This window comes from Hypanus sabinus, chromosome 20 (genome assembly GCF_030144855.1).
Source record: "Hypanus sabinus isolate sHypSab1 chromosome 20, sHypSab1.hap1, whole genome shotgun sequence".
Classification (NCBI taxonomy): domain Eukaryota; kingdom Metazoa; phylum Chordata; class Chondrichthyes; order Myliobatiformes; family Dasyatidae; genus Hypanus; species Hypanus sabinus.
In genome coordinates this window covers 15,399,726-15,423,960 of record NC_082725.1, presented here as the reverse complement: position 1 = coordinate 15,423,960, position 24,235 = coordinate 15,399,726, and positions in this window count along the sequence as shown.

The following is a 24,235-nucleotide window of genomic DNA, read 5'->3' as shown; positions in this document are numbered from 1 at the left end:
TCTGTTCTGCCATTTCATCATAGCTGATCCAATGTTCATCTCAGTTCCAGTCTCCTACCTTCTCCCCATATGCCTTTCTGCGTTGACCAAACAAGACTCTATCAATCTCTGTCCTAAATACACATAAAGACTTGACCTCTACAGCTGGCTATGGCAATGTATTCTATAGATTCATGACTCTCTGGCTAAAGAAATTCTTCTTCATCTCCATTCTAAAACGACGGCCCTCTATTCTGAGGCTGTGTCCTCTGGTCTTAGACTCTTCCACCCATGGAAACATCCTCTCCACCTCCAGTCTATCATGGCCTTTCACCATTCGATAGTTTTCAATGAGGACACCCCTCATTCTTCTGAATTCCAGTGAATATAGGCACAGAGCTATCAAATGCTCCTCATCTTACAAGCCGATCAAACCCGGAATCTTTTTCATGAACCTCCTTTGAACCCTCTGCAGTTTCTAAGATATCCTTTCTAAGATAAGAGCCTAAAACTGCTTACAATACTCTGTGAGACCTCACCAGTGCATTAGAATGTCTCAACATTATAACCTAGCTTTTATATTCTAGTCCCCTTGAAATGAATGCTAACATCACATTTGCCTTCCTCACCACAGACTTGACCTGAATTAACTTTTAGGGAATCCTAAAGTCCACTTGTACCTCAATTTTTGGTATTTTCTCTCCATTTAGAAAATATCTAACCCTTTAATTTCTTCTACCAAAGTGCATGACCGTACACTTCCTGACACTGTATTCCATCTGTCACTTCCTTTGCCCATTCTCTAAATCTGTCTAAGTCCTTCTGTAGCCTCTCTGCTTCCTCAAGACTACCTGCCCCTCCACCTACATTCGTATTGTCTGCAAACTTTACAAAAAAGCCATGAATTCCATCATCCAAATCATTAACATGTAATGTAAAAAGAACTGGTCCCAACACAGAAAAGGTTCACTTTATTCCTACTCGTTGCCTCCTGCCAATCAGCCACTGCTTTATCCATGCCAGAATCTTACCTGTAATACTGTGGGCTCAGAGCTTGTTAAGCAGCCTCATGGACCACACTTGTCAAATGCCTTCTGAAAATCCAAATACACAACATCAACCAGTTCTCCTTCAGCTACCCTGCTTCTCTCTCTTCTTGAAGAGTGGAGTGACATTGCAAGTTTTGAGTTTTCCAGAACCATTCCAGAATCTAGTGATTCTTGAAATATCATTACTAATGCCTCCACAATCTCTTCAGCCACCTCTTTCAAAACCCTTGGATGGTCATCATCTGCACCAGGTGACTTATCAACCTTCAGACCTTTCGGTTGCCCAAGAACCTTCTCCCTAGTAATGGTAACTACACACACTTCATGACCCCTGACACCTGGAAATTCCACCACCAGCTAGTGTCTTCCACAGTGAAGGCTGATGCAAAATACTTACTTAGTTCATCCGCCATTTCCTCGTTCCCCCATTACTACCTTTCCAGCACCATTTTCCGGCAGTCCGATATCCACTCTTGCCCTTCTTTACACTTTATGTATCTGAAGAAACTTTGGGACAGTACTGTAGTAATTTTGTGTGTTTCACTGTATTGCTAGTGCAGGAAGAAAAAAACAAATTTCATAACATACATGAGTGATGATAAGCCCGATTCTGATCTGGGTATCTATTGTGGACTGAGTGTGTGAAGGGGGCAGGGAGGGGGGAATAATGGTTGGGGCAAGAGAAAGTAAGAGGCAAGGGAATGGGAAGCAACAGAGGGACATTCTGTAATGATCAATAAACCAATTGTTTGGAATCAAATGACATTGCCTGGTGTCTCAGGGCTTGGTGTGTTTACAACCACGCTACACCCACATCCCTGGCCCTCCTTCTCTGCCACCTGCCCCACACCTCTCTGGTGGCACTGTACCCTCACCATTCCCAACACCCTTTTCTCTTAACAGGTTTACAAACTCTCTCAGTTAGACATTGACAAATACAGTTCTGAGCAAAGGGTCAGCACACATCCTGGCATCAACACAGCATGCCCAGAATATCTGGCAGAACACCACAGAACGTAACGAGCAACAAAACAACAACAGCAAAATAAGGCACATTCCTCCGCCCCAGCTACGCATGTTCACAGTTCTTTAACCCTATGAAAGGCCATCTTCTAAAGCCTCCAGCTTCCTGTCTACTTAGATTCAGATGAACTACAGGTTTTAGCTGCAAATTCTGTGGCAGTTTGGAATGCACCTCATGCCTAAAAATCAGATACTGCAGTGACAGTACCAGAGGTGATGTTACCATGCCGGCGCATAAGGTTGCTTGCATACCACACTTCACCAAGTCGCACAAAATTTGTCACAGCATCTTTTAAGACAAATACAGCCACAATCATTATTTTCTCAGATCTAAGCTAGTCCAGCTTTACCTGCACAATATGCAATTTATTAAGCAATGGTGGATGGACGCTGTGCTGCTGATGTGACTCGCCTTCTCTTTTCCCATCCAGACAGCATAATTCAGATAATCCCCACAAAGGAATATACAAAAATCTTAATTAAGGTGCACTATACTTAGTGGTCCAAACCCATGATACAAGAATGATTCACCTACTAAACTACATCTACCCTCAGCTTCTACATATAAAATATCTAATTTCAGGATATTCCTCTATGCTCATTGGATATTACTCCATGCTCATTGGATCAGTCTGGGCAATTTAAGAAGTAAAAATAAGGAGGGCATTCATGATATATGGGGCTAAAATAGTGGACCCATCAATATTATGACTGGTGTTACCATAGTTACACAAAGCTTCCTGTGCCAGATGTGGACCCACCTGCAAGTGGAGACTCTTTGATAAGACTCAGACTCTTTACACTTTATGTCCCATTATTGGTGTAACCCTGCTGAAAATCTACCTATGTCTTGGCTATCGTCCCAAACGCTGTTTTTTTTTAATCTGCAAAGATTAGTGAATTCAAAGCCGAAAGGATTTGTCCTCCTCCTTGACGAGCAAGCGGGTTTCAATTTCTTTATTCTTATGATTTGATTACTTTAATGGAAAAAAGCTTCACTTACGTTGCCACTTGTGTGGATGGCAGAACTATCAAGGTGAAACTGCCTTCACCAGGTCCGAGTAAGTCCTCTATCTGATCCTCCATTCTTAGTCTGAAAATAAGTGCTTTGCTGCCACACACAGTACGTGTGCTGCAAATTCACCTCTTTTTATTGGAAATCATAACATCAATCTGAAATGGAAATATTAGGAACAACACTTCATATTACGTCTGAGTGGACTCCAACCTGACGACATGAACGTTGATTTCTACTCCCCTCCCTCTTCTCTCCTTTTCCATTTCCCATTCTGATTCTCCTCTTACCCCTTCTCTTCTCATCAGCTTCTGGTGCCCCCCTTCTTTCCCTTTGTGTGATGACCTACTCTCTTCTCCTATCAAATTCCTTCTTCTTCAGCCCTTTACCTTTTCCACCGAGCACCTCCCAGCTTCTCACTTCACCCCCACCTCCCTCCACAACCCACTGAGCTTCCCTTTGGTTTCACCTATCACCTTTCAGCTTGTACTGCTTTCCCTCCCCAACCTTCTAATTCTGGCTTCTTCCCCCTTCCTTTCCAGTCTTGATTGAAGGGTCTCGACCCAAAATGACAACATTTTATTTCTCTCCATAGTTGCTGCCTCACCTGCTGAGTTCTTCCAGAATTTTGTGCATGTACTGGGTTATTAGTCCTTGTTTCATTGAAATCTATAAACTTGGTAAATTCCTAGGTGTCTGTTTAGTACATAACTTAAAAGATATTCTACTACAGGACCCATGCTTTAAGATGTTATGAAGTTGAATTAGGTCTTTCCTTTAAGAAACTAGACTTGGTTGCATTCAATTTATTTGTAACTGAATTTTGCCATCCAGACCATCCAGAGATTGACTTCACCATACCATCAACATGGTCATTCTGTCAGAAACATTCAAGAAGGTGGTCATGGCAATATCTTGGGAAGACCAGTTTGGGGAGGTGTTCCAATGCAAGAAGGCCAAATGCCAGGAGCTGGTAGAGCAGTGCCAGAGACGGAAGTGGAGGGCATGATTCGAGCCTATAGAAGTAGGATGAAGAAGTTTTGCTGCTGTTCGCTGTGCAGAACCCCCTGTCTCCAGGGCATTATGGGGGTTGTAAAGAGAACAGCCATCAGGACTGTTCTGTTGGTATTCCTATGTATAAATTTTTATTTCTGTCTCTACATGCGAATCCGTTAGTTTCTCTCCATCCTCTTCCTTTACACCTCTTCCAGAGCAAGCATGATTAATCACCCTTCTTCGCTCAGAAATGCTGTCTGACCTGCTGAACATCTTCAGCATTTTTTAATTTTATTACAGATTTCTGGCATCCATGCCATGGATTCTATGGTCAACTGCTGCAACTTTTTATATTTTATTTTCAATGCATTTTCTAACTAATCTCTCACTACAAGCTTGAACAGGAAACTTGGAATGCAATGTCACTGCTAGCCTTTGGCACCATCAAATCTTCCTCCAGACAGTTCCAGAAGCTTAATGAAACGTTGTCTTTCTCAGTTAAAGTTCAAGTATTCCACCAATATAATGGTTAAAGAACTGTTCACAACCTCTCTAAAGGACTTAATTGCAAGCACTATCACTTCCAACATACTTCAACTCACTATGACCATAAGACATAGGAACAGAATTAGGCCATTCAGCCCATTGAGTCTACTCTTGCATTCCATCATGGTTAATTTATTATCCCTCTCAACCCCATTCTTCTGCCTTCTCCCCATAACCTTTGATGTCCTTACTAATCTCAAGACACACACTCAACATTTCAGGAGCAGCTTCTTCTCCTCTGCCGTCGGATTTCTGAATGGTCAATGAACCCATGAACACTACCTCAATATTTTCCTTCTTTTTTTTTGCACTGGAGTCATAGAGAAGTTCAGTATACAAACAGACCCTTTGGCCGATCCGGTCCATTTCGAACCATTTAGACTGCCTACTCCCAACAACCTGCACCACCAGTATACCTTTCTATACCCCTATCATCCATGTACCTATCCACATTTCTCTTGTACACTGAAATCGAGCTCAAATGCACCAGTTGTGCTGGCAGCTCATTCCACACTCTCACAATCCTCTTTTCACCTTTCACCCTTAACCATGAATTCTAGTTGTAGTGCCACCCAACAGTGGAAAATGCCTGCTTGCGTTTACCTATCCATACCATCCATAATTTCATATTTCTGCATCAAATCTCTCCTTAATCCTCTACTTCCCAAGGAATAAAATCCTGTCTTATTCACTCTTTCCTTATAACCCAGGTCCTCCAGTCCCAGTGCCATCCTGGTAAATTTTCTCTGTACTCTTTCAACTTCATTTATATCTTTCCTGTAGGAGAGTGCCCAAAACTGCAAACAATACTCCAAAATAGGCCTCATCAATGTCTTATACAACTTTATTTTCTGTTTTTATATATACTTGACATAGTTTATAGTTGTTATTATTATTATGTATTACAATATACTGCTGCTGCAAAATAACAAATTTGACAACAAATACCAATGACATTAAACCTGAATCTGATTCTGGTCAAGAACCTATCAACCTCCATTTTAAATATACCAAATTCTTGGCTTCCTCAGCCAGCCATTGAAAGAATTCCACAGATATACCACTCTCTGGCTAAAGAAATTCCTCCTTACCTCTGTCTAAAGGGACGCCCTTTTTGACTCACATGCTGACAAAAGTTAAATTTGGCGTTTTGTGCTTGTGATTATCACCAAAAGAAAATTTCTGAAGTTTGTTAATAATTGAAGATTGACTTTTTTTTTCTATTCCATGAAGTCTTGCGGTGAACTTTCATGTATTGACAGGAAATAGCGTCACTAACACATTTCTATCACTTGCAGAAAATATAGAAATGCTCGAATGTAAATATCATGTTTTCCGGATATATTAAAGTTTTGTTTAAATCATAGTGTTGGCTCTAGACCCAGGACTGTCACTGATGCATTTCATTTGTGAGTATGGGAATTCCCTAGTCTTACAGCTGTACGTAGTCTTTGAAGATACACTTACAAAATTGTTAAAAATGCTCTCCAGAATGTATATACAGTTTCAAGAAAATCACAGCTGTTTTCATGTGTAGTTAGAAGAGAGAATAAGTGCAGTTCTTATGTGAAGAGCAGGACTGCTATATATAGAGAAGTAGATACTGTGGGAACAAATTACAATGAACTCAGATGGTGCGTTACTTACTCCTTGCTGATCCATTTATATCTTATTTTACTCCTGCATTACTCGTGTTTGGAATGTATTTGATTTTAAACTAAATTCTTGGCATTTTTTGATATATTCTAAATATAAGTGGAGCCAAATGAATCAATGCTTTTTGCAATATCATTCAGTATCTGTTAATTAATAACAAATTCACTGAATAGCAATTATTATTGGTTATTTTGTATATGATAATTACTACAAATGAAACTACTATTTATGTTTTCTTTTGCTATATTATCCCTTTATAACTTTGCAAAAGCAAAAAAAAAAAGAATTGATCTTCCCCACCGTAGTTTGAACTAAGTTACATGGTCAAGGTTGTAGACAGAGGACACTGAAATAGCTTAAACACTATAAATCATTCACTGAATGTAAAAAAAAATGTGGAGCATGGTCTATCTGACTTGAAATGATTGAACTAATCTTTTTAAGTAATTATATTACATTTGCAATGGTCTTCATCACAGAAAGAGTTGATGTCAACAGTCAAAGATAGATATCAAGAGTGGCTCCGGATGTGGATTATGTCTTGTCTGAAGCAGATTCCGATGTTGTTTGACCCATGTAACCCACTGACTTATGCAGTATTCTTACTTATCTGCTCATTTACTTACTTTTAATACTAATCATTGTTAAATCCTTTAGTTCTCATCAGTGGCACTGCAAGTACACTTAGAGGCAAATTTATTATGTATGCCCTGAAACTAACAAAGTGGCCACTGAGTATATGTTCATAGATTTCTGCTACTGTGGCCCACCTACTTCAAGGCTCTATGTTCAAGGATGCTCCCCAGAACACAAGGCCAAGAAAGTTCACCTATTCCTTCACTTTCTGAGAATGCTGGTCTTTGCACATCCATACTCACATCATTCTACAGACACGCAGTAGAGAGCATCTTGCATCACTGTTGGTTACGGAAATGGCACTGTGGTGGACAAGAAGACTCCGCAGCGGGTGGTCAAGTCTGCCAAATGAGTCATCAACACCAGCCTACCCACCATCAATGACATAACCACAGATAGGTGCCAGGAAAGGGTCAGTATCATTAGGGAGGATTCCACCCACCCCACTTATGGACTGTTTGTCCCACTCCCATCAGGCAAGAGGCTAGGTAGCATCCATGCCAGGACCATTAGACTCAAAAACAGTTATTTTCCCCAAGCAATAAGGCTGATCAACACCTCTACCCATTAATTCCAATACTACTTTATTACTTCCTTTCAGTCACCTTATGTACAGCCTAGCATCACTTTATGGACATACAAACAATCCATGTATATAAGCTACCTTATGCATTTCTATTTATTGTGTTTTATTAATACCATTGTGTTCTTTATCTTTTGTGTTTATTTTTGTGCTGCATCCGATCCAGAGTAACAACTATTTCTTTCTCCCTGCACTTGTGTGCATTAAGTAGTCTTGAACCTTCTGCACATCTCTGTTGTAACACGTGGTTATTTGAGTTACAGTCACCTTTCTGTCAGCTTGAACCAGTCTGGTCTTTCTTTTCTGACTTCTCTCATCAAGAAAGTGTTTCACCCACAGAGCTGCCACTCACTGGGTGCTTTCTTGCTTCTTGCACCATTCTCTGTAAATGCTAGAGATTGTTGTGTGAGAAAATCCCAGGAGATCAGGAGTTTCTGAGATACTCAAACTCCCCGTCTGGCACCAACAATCATTCTGTGGTCAAAGCCACTTAGGTCATACTTTTCCCCATTCTGATGTTTGATCTGAAAAAAAAACCTAATTTCTTGACTAAGTGTGCATGCTTTAATGTATGAGTTGGAGCCACATGATTAGCTGATTAGATATTTGCATTAATGAGCAGGTGTACAGGTGTATCTAATAAAGTGGCCACTGAGCATACGTTACATAAAGCATAATGTACAATGACAAAATGTACACTGATGTATATATTTACAGATCCAACTAAAGTGCGTGTATACAAGTACTATAGCTAACACTAAAGGAATGATTGTGTGTTAGTAAGTGGAAAGCCTTGCATTTAAGTAGAAGTAAAATTCATGGTCCTGCATTTTATATATGCTCATTCGGGACCTACCTTACCTCTTGTTAGTAAATGTTTTCAAACCCTTATTCTGGATCTCTTTCTTGAATTGTTTTTTTTTCTAAGCAATCAAATAAAACATTTAAATATTGATTCCCTTGGCATGCATTTGTAAAATAGTTGTAAAGTTGTCAGTTCTGGTATGCATTGAGTATATTGATTAAATAATGTTGACATTGTCAAAGAATGATAAATTACAGACTTAACATCGCTAATAATTTAAAATGCAACTTAGTGAATAATATTTAACTCAACAAATCCAAATTCTAAGTGCTCTAAGGGAGGAGATATAGTCACATCCACTAAGTGTTTCTGGCATTAATTATGTGCCTCTTCTCCCCTATTGCTGTGAATCACAGATGGTTTTGGGATTCTAGACATCAGGCTCAACCTAATTGTAGCTTGGTGCTGATGAAGACCATGAGAAGACATTTCTTGAGATAAAATGAGGCAAGAATGTGCAGTCCATTCAATCTGTAAAAATTTGATTTCTTCACCTGAGCCACTAGGTGGGAGTCTGTCATTGTTAAAACCATCCATCCCAGTCCCAGGAACTAGCATGATGAGTTTCTCTCTATAGCAAATGCATTTCTTTTGGAAGTACCAAAATTGTTTACAATACTTTTGGTACCAAAGTCCTATACAAATTTAGTAAGACACCTTTGCTCTTGCATTCAAATATTCTAGCAAAAAAAAAGCCAAGATAGAATGTATTTACCTCCCTAACCCCCGCTAAGTCTGTATATTAGCCTTCAGTGATTTCTGTACACAGACGTTCAAATTCCTTTGCACGTCAAAGCTTCCCAATCTCTCAAAATTTCTAAAATACTGCACTGAAGTGGGAAACCCGTCCTTTTCTTACTTTTATCTTTTTTTTTGCTGAGATTATTGTTCTTTAAGTACGACGTAATAAATATGAAAACCACAGAGACAGAAGCACCCTACACCATGTCATGGAGCAACCTAGTTCAGGCTTTTGATACAAATGGTGACAATTCAATGTCCAATAAAGATGCAGCTTGATGCACGAGTTCCTCTGGCAGATTGTTGCTCCAAATTCCAGAATCTGCACTCTTTGTCTTCAAGGTAGCTTGCCACATTTAGTGACTCTCTATTTCCCTGTAGCTTGAGGATGGTTTCATTAAAATGATTCAAACTCATGAAGTGTGGAATTGGCAGTTTATGCAGGAGTTCTGATAGCAATGAACCAGCCTGGGGAGCAGCTCTAAGCGGACAGTAGCAAATCAGCCGCTCATTTTACACACCAGCATGGATTCTGCTGAAGATTTTGTTTTATCACCTGGATGAGTTTCATTTTCACGTGTTCCTTGCCAATGACTGTCAAGCTGCTATAAGCAGTATATAGCATCGAGTCATAGAGAAGTACAGCACAGAAACAAGCCCTTCAGCCCATCTAGTTCATTGAAACCATTTAAACTGCAGACTCCTAACAACCTATACCCAGACTATATCCCTCCATGCCCCCAGTATCCATCCAAACTTCTCCTAAATGTTAAAATCGAGCTTGCATGCATCATTTGTGTCATCAGCTCGTTCCGGACTCTCACGACCCTCTGAGTGAAGGGGTTTTCCCTCATGTTCCCCTTAAACATTTCACCTTTCACCCCTAAACCATGACCTCTGGTTGTGGCCCCCCCCCCCCCCGACCTCAGTGGGAAAAGTCTGCTTGCATTTACCCTATCTATACCGCTCAAAATGGTATCAAAATGGTTGTTGTGATGCATCCATTGTGGTGTGGAACGGGCAGTGCTTGTCACTCTCACATTCAGCTTCCACCATTGGCGAGCAGTCTTGTGAAAAGGACAGCTGAGTGTGTAAATCTTTCCCAGCCAGTACATAGCCAACAGCAAGCCCCACGTAGTGCCTTCTTGCTGGTGACACACAGAAACAGAACTCCTGGTGGACTCAGGCCGAACTACAGAGGACAGGGAGGAGGTCTGGCTCCTGCACACGTAGCACACAAGCCCACGGTGGTTGACAGGCCCTGGTGCTCTTTAAGAGATCCCCAGCTACAGGTAGATAGCCTCACTGCCTTGTGGGCAGCCTCAGGAGGAACGAGGGCTATGGGAATAATCCCAGACAGCAAATCCAGCGTGGAGCCCCTCAGACAGCTGGACATCTTCCGGCAGCTCCTACGGCCAAACTGGTGCCAAGCATATTCCTTCATAAGCTTTCCTTTGGATAACACTAGTGAGGTTGAGAGGGGGATCTTTAGCGACTGGGCAATTCAGAATCTCCATACCTTCCGCACAGGCTTGTGATGACGATGGTCATCACTCATTATCCTTCAATACAGATGGTTGCCAACCAACCTCTATATACCTAAATAAAATTGAGTGCCGAATCTTTAAAAGCCGTGAGCCTCAAATTATAAATCTTAATGAGCATTCCATAGCACGCTCTACAATCATTCTATCTTGATTTTCATTTATTTTGTAAAAACATATCCACCCAATTTCGCCACTATTTTGCTCACAATATAGATTATCTGTGAAACAAACACAGACACCTCACAAAATAAACAGCACACCCAATCTAGATTGGGTACTGAGCACCAATAAGGGGTGAGTTAATAATCTTGTTATGGGGAGGGCAGAGGTTTCTTAAGGAAAAGTAACAAAGATATTTAAGATTCTTCATTAAGACAGAAAGTATTCATGAAGAAATTGGAGTCCTAAATCTGCACAAGTAAAACAGCAAAGATATATACAATAGGTTGGTTAAGATAGATTGAGAAGCTAAAAATTAGCTTTATTTTCCATATATTGGAACAGTGAAATGTGTAACACACACAAAAAGTTGATGGAATGCAGCAGGCCTGGCAGCATCTATAGGAAGAAGCGCTGTCGACGTTTCGGGCAGAGAACCTTTGTCAGGACTAACTGAAAGGAAAGATTGTAAGAGATTTGAAAGTAGGAGAGGGAGGGGGGAAATGCAAAACGATAGGAGAGGACCGGAGGGGGTTGGGTGAAGCTGAGAGACGGAAAGGTGATTGGCAGAAGGGATACAGTGAAATGTGTCGTTTGCATCAAGTCAAATCAGTGAGGATTAGGCTGGGGTAGCCCACAAGTGATGCTATGCTTCAGGGATCAACACAGCATGTCCGCAACTTACTACCCCTAACCCTAACCAGAGGACTTCCCTGCAATGTGGCAGGAAACAGCGGACACAGAAGTAATCCGCGAGGTTATGAGGAGAGCATACAAACTCTTTATAGACAGCAGCGGGAATCTAACACCTATCAGAGATGTTGCTTATATTGTAAAGTGGTTGTGCAAACCACTGTGCCACCTATCAAATGACAAAGCAGTGGAGAGGCAATGGTTAAAGTGTAAAGAATAAATTCAGGAACTAAAACATTTATATACCCCTTTCTAATAGTGTCTGTGAGAGTGAGATCATCAGTGAAAACTGTAGCATACAGAATATCAAAAGATTAATAATTGATAGGAGGTCAAAATAAATGTTGAAAAGATGTATTTTTCACAGCTTTTTCAATACTTCTTTTAAAAATCTTATGCTGTTTACAAATTGAAGCAGGAACCCACGATGAAATCTAAGACTTTACCCCATATATTGAGAGAAGTCGTAACATTTTTTAAACCTTCAAACTCAGAAAGTAATCTAATGCACAAAGTTTACACAGTACTTTTTTAAACTTTTTCTTTGGATGCTTTAAAGTCAATAACCTCACCGAACAGCCCAAGTCGTTATTAAATTAGGTCGTTGGGAATGTTAGACTCTCGCATTAATCATTATACATTAGATCCTTGAATTAACTTTGAGAATGAAACAGGACCATAGGTTAATTTTATTGCTTCTTTGGCCTATAAGAATGAGCTTGAAGTTAAATGCATCAGTTAGGCTGGGCAGCGTTGAAAAACAAGTAAGTTCCGATTTTCAGATCTACCAAGCAGATTGAAAGGCTATTTCACTTTCATCGTCACTTTCTGAAATACCAAGTTTCACAAAGTCAACTCCAGAGAACACTCAGTGTCATCTTTATTGGGTAATTATCTCAGCCAGACACTTTGATCATTTTTATCTTCCCTGCTTGTAGATGTTGAGCTTGTTTGACACAAGACACTCTATCAAATTAATAAAATTAACAGGTGCTGACAAAAGACATTAAAGTGTTTAAGGAAAAATCCATTCAACACTTCGAAGGCTTGTGTAGAATTGTTGCAGCATGGCCAAAAATAATACGTGCTTTGAGAACTCCTTTGCTCCAGGTTGTATTGGAAACACAGTACTTGTCACTTTAATAGAATTATTTCAAGAAAATTACATTTTTTTCATTGAGTCATAACATTGTGCGATCAAATGCCACCGTAGAGATTTGACCTCACATCCTAAACAGAAATCTTAGTTCACTCCACATTGAGGGAGTGCAGTGCTAGCAAAGGTTTCATCTTTCAGCTGAAACATTAAACTGAGGCTTTTTTTCCTTTACTTGCTTGGATATGAAAGATCCTAATGTCATCATTTTGAAGAATATGAATGATAGGAAAAACAAATTAGTGGAGTAATATCACACAGTAGGCATGTGGGAGCTTGCTGTTCACAAACTGTTTCCAATGTTTCCCACATTGCACTTCAGTAGTACTCCTTGCCACAGTACACAGTGAGATTGGGAAGGGCATAACATCAATATTAACACTTCTCAATGAAACTGTGCATTTACAGTTGGTGCAATTGTATGCATATTACAGCAACTAATTAATTATTACCACTTCTCAACTCCTTCTAGCTAAAGAAGATTAAAAATATCAATAGCACAAACTTTATTGAATTTAACTTGTGACTACCACATAATCTCTGCTCTCGTCACAAATTCCTTACTTTGCCTATATGTTCACTGGTCTCCTGATCCACTCACACCCATCCACACTTTCTCCATCATGCTCACTGCTCTCCCCCCACCCCCTCTCTCTCTCTCTCTCTCTCTCTCTCTCTCTCTCTCACCTCCTCTCGGGTTTTCTCCCTGCCCTTGTGCTCTCTAATTTCTCTCTGTGCACAGATCCCCTCCAGCAGGTCTATGCCCTCTCTTCCCATTCTTCCCATACTTACAGCTCATCCCCTTTAGAACATAGAACATTACAGCCCATTACAGCCCTTCAGCCCACAATGTTGTGCCAACCTTTTAACCTACTCTAAAACTGACCCAACACTTCCCTCCTACATAGCCCTCAGTTTTCTTCCACCAACATGCCTATGTTTTGTCTCCTTTTGTCACTCTACTACATAGTAATTATCTCTAGCGCCTCTACTGTGAACCAGTCTGGGTGCAGTCAAACAAGAAAAGGCTCACAGAGCAACATAACCCAGAGCTCCTTTATAATATATTTTGTTTGGGCAAATACGACAAAGTCCTAATTAATTATCCACGAAGGATATGGGCAGTGTGGAGAGATTTTGGGCTGCACATCAATTGATCCCTCAAAGTTGCAAATGACCTTAGAAAGCATATGCAGTGTGGGCCTCCAATAGTCAGCCAACTAAATTCAAGAACCCCAAGATAATATGGCAGCGTTCTTATTCACATTTGAAGATGCTGCATGGACTAGAGGGCATGTGCTATCATGAGAGGTGGGAGAAAGTTGCTTTGTTTTCTCCGGAACGGCAGATGCTGAGGGGAGATCTGATAGAGGTTTATAAGATTATGAGAGGCATAGATAGAGTAGACAGACAGTATCTTTACTCCACCAGGTCTGCAATGCATAATGCCAGAGGGCATGCATTTAAGATGAGAGGGGTAAATTCAAAAGAGATGCAAGGGGCAAGATCTTTACACAGAGAGTGGTGGGTGCCTGAGGTGCTGGTGGAAGCAAATAGATTGGTGATTTTTAAAAGACATTTATATAGGCACATGAATGTGAGAGAAATGGAAGGATATGGGCAATGTGTAGGCATAAGAGATTAGTTTTGGTCATTAGATTACTAATTTAAATGGTTTAGGACAACAACATTTTGGGCCAAGGAGTTAATTCCTGTGTTTACTGTTCTGTGTTCTATGCTCATTATGAAACCCTGGTTAGACCACATTTCAGAGCAGGTCAACTCATTATAGGAAGGACAAGGAAGCTTTAGAAAGGATGCAGAGGAGCTTTATCAAGATCTGGCCTACAACAGAGAGCATGTCTTATGAGGATAGGTTGAGCAAGCTAAGGTTTTTTTCTCTTTAGAGTGAAAGGGGATGGCAGGTGACTTGATAGAGGTCCGCAAGATGATAAGAGGTAGAGACTGAGTGGACTGATGGAGATTTTTTTCCAGAGATTTTTGGATTTTTGGAGCGTTGTCAGTAGTTTTTTTTCACACGGAGAGTGGTAAATGCATGGAACATTTTGCCGGGGTCAGAGACATTAAGGACATTTGACATTTGCGAGAAACTTAGATAAGCACATGATTGAAAAGAAAAGGTGGGGGACTATGCAGAAGGGAAGCTTCATTTGATCTTGGAGTAGGTTGGAGTAAAGAACACTGGCAGGGATGGTGGCAGATCAGCAATGGCTACAATTTCTGGAAGCAATTCGGAAGGCACAGCATACATACATCTCAAAGAGGAAAAAGTACTCTGAAGGAAAAATGTAACAATTGTGACAAACAAGAGAAGTCAAAGCCAACATAAAAGCCAAAGAGAGGGCATATAATAGAGCAAAAATTAATGGGAAGTTAGAGGGTTGGTAAGCTTTTAAAAACCAACAGAAAGCAACTAAATAATGTCAGTAAGCAGGTAAAGATGCAATTTGAAAGCAAACTAGCCAATAATATTAAAGAGGATACTAAAAGTTCCTTCAGATCCGTAAGGTGTAAAAGAGAGGTGAGAGTAGATATCAGCCCGCTGGAAAACTATGCTGGAGAGTTAGTAATAAGCGACAACAAGATGGCAGACAGACTGAATAAGTATTTTGCGTCAGTCGTCTCTGTGGAAGATACTAGCAGTATGGTCACAGTTCGAAGTGTCAGGTGGCATGAAACATGTGAAGTTACCATAATTACAGAGAAGGTCCTTGGGAAACTGAAAGGTCTAATGGTAGACCTGGACCAGATGGTGTACACCCTAGAGATCTGAAAGAGTTGGCTGAAGAGATTGTGGATCTTTCAAGAATCACTAGATTCTGGAATGGTTCTGGAAGACTGGAAAATTGCAAATGTCACTCCATTCTCCAGGAAGGAAGAGAAGCAGAAGAAAGGAAACTACAGGCAAGTTAATCTGACAGTGGTTGGGAAGATGGCAGAATGATTATTAAGGATGAGGTCTCAGGGTATTTGGAGGCATATGATAAAATAGGCTATTGTCAGCATGGTTTCCTTAAGGAAAAATCTTGCCTGACAAATTTGTTGAAATTCTTTGAAGAAATAACAAGCAGGATAGCAAAGGGGAATTGGCTGATGTTGTGTACTTAGATTGTCAGAAGGCCTTTGACAAGGTGTGACGCTCGAGGCTGCTTAACAAGCTATGAGCCCATGGTATTACAGGAAAGATTCAAGCATGGATAAAGTAGTGGCTGATTGGCAGGAGGTAAAGAATAGGAATAAAAGAAGCTGTTGCTAGTTGGCTGACAGTGACTAGTGGTGTTCCACAGTGGTCTTTGTTGGGAATGATTCTTTTTACATTACATGTCAATGATTTGGACGATGGAATTAATGGCTTTGCTGCATGGTTTGCAGACGATATGAAGATAAGTTAGATATGGCCCTTGTGGCTAAAGGGATCGGGGGTATGGAGAGAAAGATTGAGGATTCTGAGTTGGATGATCAGCCATATCATACTGAATGGTGGTGCAGGCCCAAAGGGCCGAATGGCCTACTCCTGCATGTATTTTCTATGTTTTCTATGTTTTCTAAGTGGAGGTCAGGTAGTATTGAGGAAGTAGAGAGGCTGCAAAGGACATAGACAGATGAGGGGAATGGGCAAAGAAGTTGTAGATCCCAACTACCTTTGTGCCTCAGTTTTTGTATTTTCCCTGACAATGGCAGTGTCAGGAAATGGATGGTCATGCACTTTAGTGGAAGAAATTAAAGGGCTAACTATTTTCTAAATGGAAAGGAAATACAACAAAAATTAAGCACAAAAGGGCTTGCGAAACCTTGTGCAGGATTACCTAAATGTTAATTTGCAGGTTGAGACTGTGGTGAGGCAGGCAAATGCAATAATAGCATTCATTTCAAGAGGGCTAGAACATAAAAGCAAGGATGTATTGACAAGGCTTTATAAAGCACTGATGAAGTCTCACAGCTTCAGTTAGAGTATTGTGAGCAGTTTTGAGCCCCTTATCTTGCAAAAGGATGTGCTGGTATTGGAGATGGTTCAGAGGAGGTTCACAAAAATGATTCCAGGATTGAATGGCTTGTCAAATTAAGTGTGTTTAATGGCTCTGAGCTGTATCCAATAGAATTCAGAAGAATAAGTGGTGACCTCAGTGAAGCTTATCAAATAGTGAAAGGCCTTGACAGAGTGGATCTGGAAAGGATGTTTCCTATGGTAGAAGAGTCCAAGGCCAGAGGGCACAGACTCAGAACAGGGGGGCTGTCCTTTTAGAACAAAGATGAGGAGGAATTTCTTTAGCCAGAGAGTTGTGAATTTGTGGAATTCTTTTCCACAGGCAGTTGTTGAAGCCCATTTTTTTCTGTATATTTAAGGCAGAAGTTGATAGATTCGTGGTTGTTAATGGCATGAAGGGATATGATGAGAAGGCAGAAGATTGGGGCTGAGAGAAAATTTGGATCAGCCATGAAGAAATGGTGGAGCAGACTCAATGGGCCAAATCTGCTCCCATACCTTATGGTTTTATTATCTTAAAAGGTTGGCACAATATCGTCGGCTGTAGAGCCTATACTGTTCAGAATCTGAATCAGAATCAGGTTTATTATCAGTGGCATGTGACATGAAATTTGTTAATTTAGCAGCAGCAATACATAACATAGAAGAGGAAAAAAATTAAATAAGAATAATAATAAATAAGTCAATCAATTACAGTGTACATATTCTGAATACATTAAAATTGTGCAAAAAACAGAAACTTAAAAAAAGTGAGGTGGTGTCCAAGGGTTCAATGTCCAGTTAGGAATTGGATGGCAGTGGGGAAGAAGCTGTTCCTGAATCACTGAGCGTGTGCCTTCAGGCTTCTGTACCTCCTATTTGATGGTAACAGCGAGAAAAGGGCATGTCCTGGGTGCTGGAGGTCCTTGATAATGGACGCTGCCTTTCTGAGACACTGCTCCCTAAAGATGTCCTGGGTACTTAGTAGGCTAGTACCCAAGATGGAGCTGACTAGATTTACAACCCTCTACATCTTCTTTCGGTCCTGTGCAGCAGCCTCTCATCCGCCCCATACCAGAGATTGATGCAGCCTGTCAGGATGCTCTCCGCGGTACAACTATAGAAGTTTTTAAGTGTATTTGTTGACATGCCAAATCTCTTCAAACTCCCAATGAAGTAAAGCCGCTACCTTGCCTTCTTTATATCTACGTCAATATGTTGGGACTAGGTTAGATCCTCAGAGATCTTGACACCCAGGAACTTGAAGCTGCTCACTCTCTCCACTTCTGATCCCTCTATGATTATTGGTATGTGTTTCTTTGTCTTACCCTTCCCAAAGTCCACAATCAGCTCTTTCGTCTTACTGACATTGAGTGCCAAGTTGTTGCTGTGGCACCACTCCTGTATGTACATAGCTCGCTCCTGTATACCCTCGCGTCACCACCTGAGATTCTATTAACAATGGTTGTATCATCAGCAAATTTATAGATGGTATTTGAGCTATGCCTAGTCACACAGTCATGTATATATAGAGAGTAGAGCAGTGGGCTAAGCACACACTCCTGGGGTGCAGCAGTGTTGATTGTCAGTGAGGAGGAGATGTTATCATGAATCCACATGGATTGTGGTCTTCCGGTTAGGAAGTCAAGGATCCAATTACAGAGGGAGGTACAGAGGCCCAGGTTCTGCAACTTCTCAATCAGGGTTGTGGGAATGATGGTATTAAATGCTATTCAATGTTTTATGTCCATGATGAGTGTTTTTCAATGAATTATAAAGCTTTAACCCTTAGCTGTAACCACATCATCAACCTATATGTGGTTCTGTATAACTATGTCTTTGAAAACAACTCACTCCAATAAAGATATTAAGAAGTCCAATTGCATTCGCTGAAGGAATCATTGTTTATGAATTTCTCCTCTAAGATACTATTTAACTTTGTGTCATTCAAGTGTTGTGCAATTTTCTAAAACTTTGAGTAATTTTGATTGCAATGCACCTTGCCATCCCTTAGAGGAGTTTCCTCCCATGCAGATAGATGATCAGTCCTGTCCACAGTTCCTTGCAATTTGCTAAAGCTTGATTTAAAGTTCATTGTAACGTGAAATAATTTCAATAAAATTTGAAATCCTCCATCAGCTTTTATTGTATCCTTTTACCTCAGCCTTGTGAGGCTTTGAAAATTGATCCTTCTTCGTGATTTACCCCATTGTCTGTTCAAAGAAAAGTCATCGTGCTTAATGAAAGTCAAGCTGCAGAATCTCGTAATCTGAATAAAAAAACATGAAAACATAAAAAAAAAAGAAAACAGCAGGTCAGACAATGTCTGTGAAAAGAAATACAGATTTAACACTTGAAGTCAAAGACCTTTATTTAGAAAGAAGAGATGGTTTTGAGTTGCTGAAGAAGGAGGAAGCTGAATAAAAACAAAGCAAACATTAGTGACAGGCTGAGGCCAGGGTTGCTATGGAGATAATGTTTTTGTGGTCCTCTGATCAATGGGTTGATGGGTGCAGTACAGAGAGAGGAGTAGTACAAAGTTTACAATGTTGAGAATTGCTTGATGTTTATTAAAGAGATTCACTTTATTTGTCACATGTACAGCAAATCATATGGCGAAATGTGTCATTTGTGCCACTGACTAACACAGTATGAGGATGTGCTGGGGGCAGCTTTCCATTTTCTGTCGTTTTCCATCTTCTGGCACGATTAAAGCATGCCCAGAACTTACTAACACTGACCTGTGCATCTGTAGAATGTGGGAGAAAACCAGAGCATTCAGAGGAAACTCATGCTGTCACGGGATGGGAGAACATACAAACTCCCTTCAGACTTTGGTGGAAATAGAACCCTGATCATTGGTGGAATAATGCAATGTGCTAACCACTACACTACTTTCCCACCCTAATATGCCTGAACTTCAATATTTTGAAAGTTGATGAGTGGCTTTCAGTAGTAACTTTTCCAAAGGCCTTTGCAGTGACTCTGGTTTTGATGCAGCCAAGGTCACTCTTTTCCTGTGAGGTTGTATATCTTGTGAACAGCCACCCAATAGGATATGAAGTGGGAAAAAGAAAATTACGTTCCTTCAACCTATAATATGGTTTAAAAGTTATTTCAAAAGTCCTTTATAATTTGTGGCATACTCTCTAGAAAATCTGATCAATATTTAGAGGAGTTTGCATGATCATAATTTAAATGTCTGCTAGCTAAGTAAATCTTGACTACTCACTACTCTGCGTGATCTTTGCACTTACATGTACAGAGTTCTGTCTTTCTGTTTGCTCACTGTTCTTTCTCCTTGTGTGCTCTCTGCTCTCTTCCACTTCACACTCACTGCTATTTCTCTCCAAGGGTTCACAGCTTTTCCCACCTGCTTCCCCCTCACTCCCAGTAGAGCATTGGATGTAGAGTATTACAGCACTGAACAGACTTCCGGCTTGATGTTGTACTGACCATTTAACCTAGTCTGAAATCAATCTAACTCTTCCCTATAACATAACCCTGCATTGTTTTATCATTGTTTTATCTCTTTCTGCCCATCACTCTGCCTGTTCTCCATCTCCCTCTGTGCTCCCCTCCGCCTTTCTTTCTCCCTTGGCCTCCTGTCCCATGATCCTTTCCCTTCTCTTGCTCTGTATCCCTTTTGCCAATCACCTTTCCGGCTCTCAGCCCCTCCGGTCTTCTCCTATCAATTCGCATTTTCCCCTTCCCCTCCCCCTCCTACTTTCAAATCTCTTAGTATCTTTCCTGCCAGTTAGTCCTGACGAAGGGTCTCGGCCCGAAACGTCGACAGTGCTTCTTCCTATAGATGCTGCCTGGCCTGCTGTGTTCCACCAGCATTTTGTGTGTGTTGTTTGAATTTCCAGCGTCTGCAGATTTCCTTGTGATTGTTTTATCAACCTATCTAAGGCCTATCTAAGAATATCTACCTTTACCATTGGCAGGGCATTCCACATACCCACTGTGTAAAAACATTACCACTGACATTCCATCCCCCCCATACCTGGCTTCACCTGACACCTTCTAGTTTGTTCTTCACCTTCCTTCACCACCGTATTCTGGCATCTCTCCCTTTCATTTCCAGTCCCGAAGAAGGGTCCCAGTCTGCAACCTCCACTGTTAATCTAGTTCCTTAGATGCTGCTTGAATTTCTGAGTTCCGTCCAGCATTTTGTGTGTGTTGGTGTGTGTTGCACTTATTTAATATTTTAGAATTCAAGCATTAGCATTTATCTTGTATTGCTCTTTACTGCAAAGGCTAGGTGAGAATAACTTCAAATCTATCCACACAGAAGTCTCCTAGGAAACACTTACTTAGTTGTGGCAATCCAGACAGGTATCCGTTATTGGCTTTAATGTGGATATTGTAGCTGTGCAGCCACATTTGCGCCACTCACAATCATAATTTTGTTAGCAAGCACTTCCCTGGGCATATTATCCCTCTCATATCAATGAAAGGAGAAATAGATTTCATACAAATTATTAATAATAGGTTTTACTTCAGTATTGTGAGTTTTTCACTAATGAAACAGCATTATATTGAGGGCTAGTGAAGGTGGGAGAGGAATTCGTGGAAATTACCTTGAGTTTTTTGGACTTCAACTTAACTTCAAAAGTAAAGACATGTTTGTGTTGAATAATCACCAATTACTGATTTGGATTCAATTGGAAACTCCTTTTTCGCTACTAGGATGAAGAAAATTTGAAGCTGGTTGCGGAATTGGCCCCATTAACACCTACAGCCTGCCCACTTCAGGATCTGGGAAGATAATCAGTCCCCTGAGGATTAACTCAGGCAACCTGTTCATGCCTTCACAGTATGGTCCCGGTCAATTTCGACCCTGCGTAACAATTCCCTCATAACAGGTGTCTATACCAAATTTTGAACCACAGATCTATTCAGAATGTATATATAGCCTATCTGACATTAATAAATGGGTGATTAATCCTTAATTAATGTTTCAGAGATCTAAAATCCATTTCAATAGATACGGGTCAAATTTGACCCGGAACAGCCTCAATCTACAAAAAATTGTAGCACTTGTACAAAAGTATAAAATTTTTTAATATTTTCATTTCTGCGCATTTTGGGTCACTTTAGGAAAAGTCATCAAATTTCAGCTAAAAAACATGGCATTTCCCTTCGCTACATCGACGACTGCATTGGCACTGCCTCCCGCACGCATGCTGAGCTCGTTGACTTCATAAACTTTGCCTCCAACTTTCACCCTGTCCTCAAATTTACCTGGTCCATTTTATGACACCTCCCTCCCCTTTCTTGATCTTTCTGTCTCCATCTCTGGATATGGCTTATCTACTGATATCTACTATAAGCCTACAGACTCTCACAGCTACCCGGACTATTACTCTTCCCACCCTGTCTCTTGCGAAAATGCTATCCCCTTCTTGCAATTCCTCTGCCTCTGCCACATCTGCTCTCAGGATGAGGTTTTTCATTCTAGGACAAGGGAGATGTCTTCCTTTTTTAAACAAAGGGGCTTCCCTTCCTCCACTATCAACTCTGCTTTCAAATGCATCTCTCCCATTTCCCGCACATCAACCCTCACCTCATCCACCCACCACCTCATTCGAGATAGGGTTCCCCTTGTCCTCACCTACCACCCCACCAGCGTCCGAGTCCAACGTACAATTCTCCGTAACTTCCGCCACCTCCAACGGGATCCCAGTACCAAATACATCTTTCCCTCCCCCCCCTTTCTGCTTTCCATAGGGATTGCTCTCTACGCGACTCCCTTGTCCATTCGTTTCCCCTCCCCCATCCATTCCCACCGATCTCCCTCCTGGCACTTATCCTTGCAAGCGGAACAAGTGCTACACCTGCCCTTACACTTCCTCCCTCACCACCATTCAGGGCCCCAGACAGTCCTTCCAGGTGAGGCAACACTTCACCTGTGAGTCGGCTGGAGTGGTATACTGCATCCGGTGCTCCCAGTGTGGCCTTTTATATTTTGGTGAGACCCGACACAGACAGGGAGACCGTTTCACTGAACACCTACTCTCTGTCTGTTAGAGAAAACAGGATCTCCCGGTGGCCACACATTTTAATTCCATGTCCCATTCCCATTCTGATATGTCTATCCATGGCCTCCTCTAGTGTCAAGATGAAGCCACACTCAGGTTGGAAGAACAACACCTTATATACTGGCTGGGTAGCCTCCAACCTGATGGCATGAACATTGACTTCTCTAACTTCTGTTAATGCCCCTCCTCCCCTTCTTACCTCATCCCTGATATATTTAGTTATTTTTCCCCCTCCTCCTTTTGTTCTCTCTCTCTTCCCATCACTCTGCCTGTTCTCTATCTCCCTCAGGTACTCCCCTCCCTCTTTCTTTCTCCCTAGGCCTCCCGTCCCATGAACCTTTCCCTTCTCCAGCTCTGTATCCCTTTTGCCAATCACCTTTCTGGCTCTCAGCTTCACCCCACCCCCTCTGGTCTCCTATCATTTCGCATTTTCCCCTCACCCTCCTACTTTCAAACCTCTTGCTATCTTTCCTTTCAGTTAGTCCTAACGAAGGGTCTCGGCCCGAAACGTTGACAATGCTTCTCCCTACAGATGCTGCCTGGCCTGCTGCGTTCCACCAGCATTTTGTGTGTGTTGTTGTTTGAATTTCCAGCATCTGCAGCTTTCCTCGTGTTGGCACTTAGGGTGTTTTTACTGCTGTCAAGTATCAAAACAGGTCAAATTTGACCAGAACAGTATGTAAGGGTTAAAAATTAGTTTCTAAATCATTCCTTATTTATTTATTGTATGCATTGGCATACATTACGGGGGACACATTAAACCAGGAATGGCAGGTCATTCTTAATGTTGACATCTTAATATTTTCTAAACAATAAACAATTATAAAATAAGTAACACATTTCATGATCTTGCAGTATAATCATAATTTATTGGGAAAAGCAGATGAATGATTATTAAGCAGCCGTTCGGTCTTGCATGATCTCGTTCACTCTCAGCCAACTCCAATTGTACAGTGCAAACTTGAATTGTGCAGCTCGGCGTTTACTATCTACACAATGAAACAAGAGATCCAAATTTGTACTGCTTTGCTTCAATTTGATGTTGGAATCATAACGGTGCTTCAGATACTCATGTTAGAGTACAATACCCTGAATGAGCAGTTTCACTCTACTTTGCAACATCTGTTCCTGCATTCATACTATATATGCAGTACTGTGCAAAAGTCTTAGGCACAAGTACCGTATATAGCTGGGGTGCCAAAAACCTTTGCACAGCACTGTAGTAATTTTATGTGTTGCACTGTACTGTCTCAAAAAAAACCCCCTAATTTCATGACAATAATCCTGATTCTGATATGGGCCTCTGTTGTGAACTGAGAGTGGGAAGGGGAACCATGGCTGGGAAAAGGGGAGGGAGCAGGAAGCATCAGAGAGATGTTCCGTAATGATCAATAAATTGATTGTTTGGATGCCTTGGAGCTTGCTGTGTCTGCACCTGCGCCGCCCTGGCATTCCTTTTTGCCACCCGTCCCATACCCTGCCAGCGGTGCTCCGCCCTTGCCATTCGCAATGTACTTTACTCCCGATAGATTTACCAGCTCGCTCTCTACTCCACAAGGACA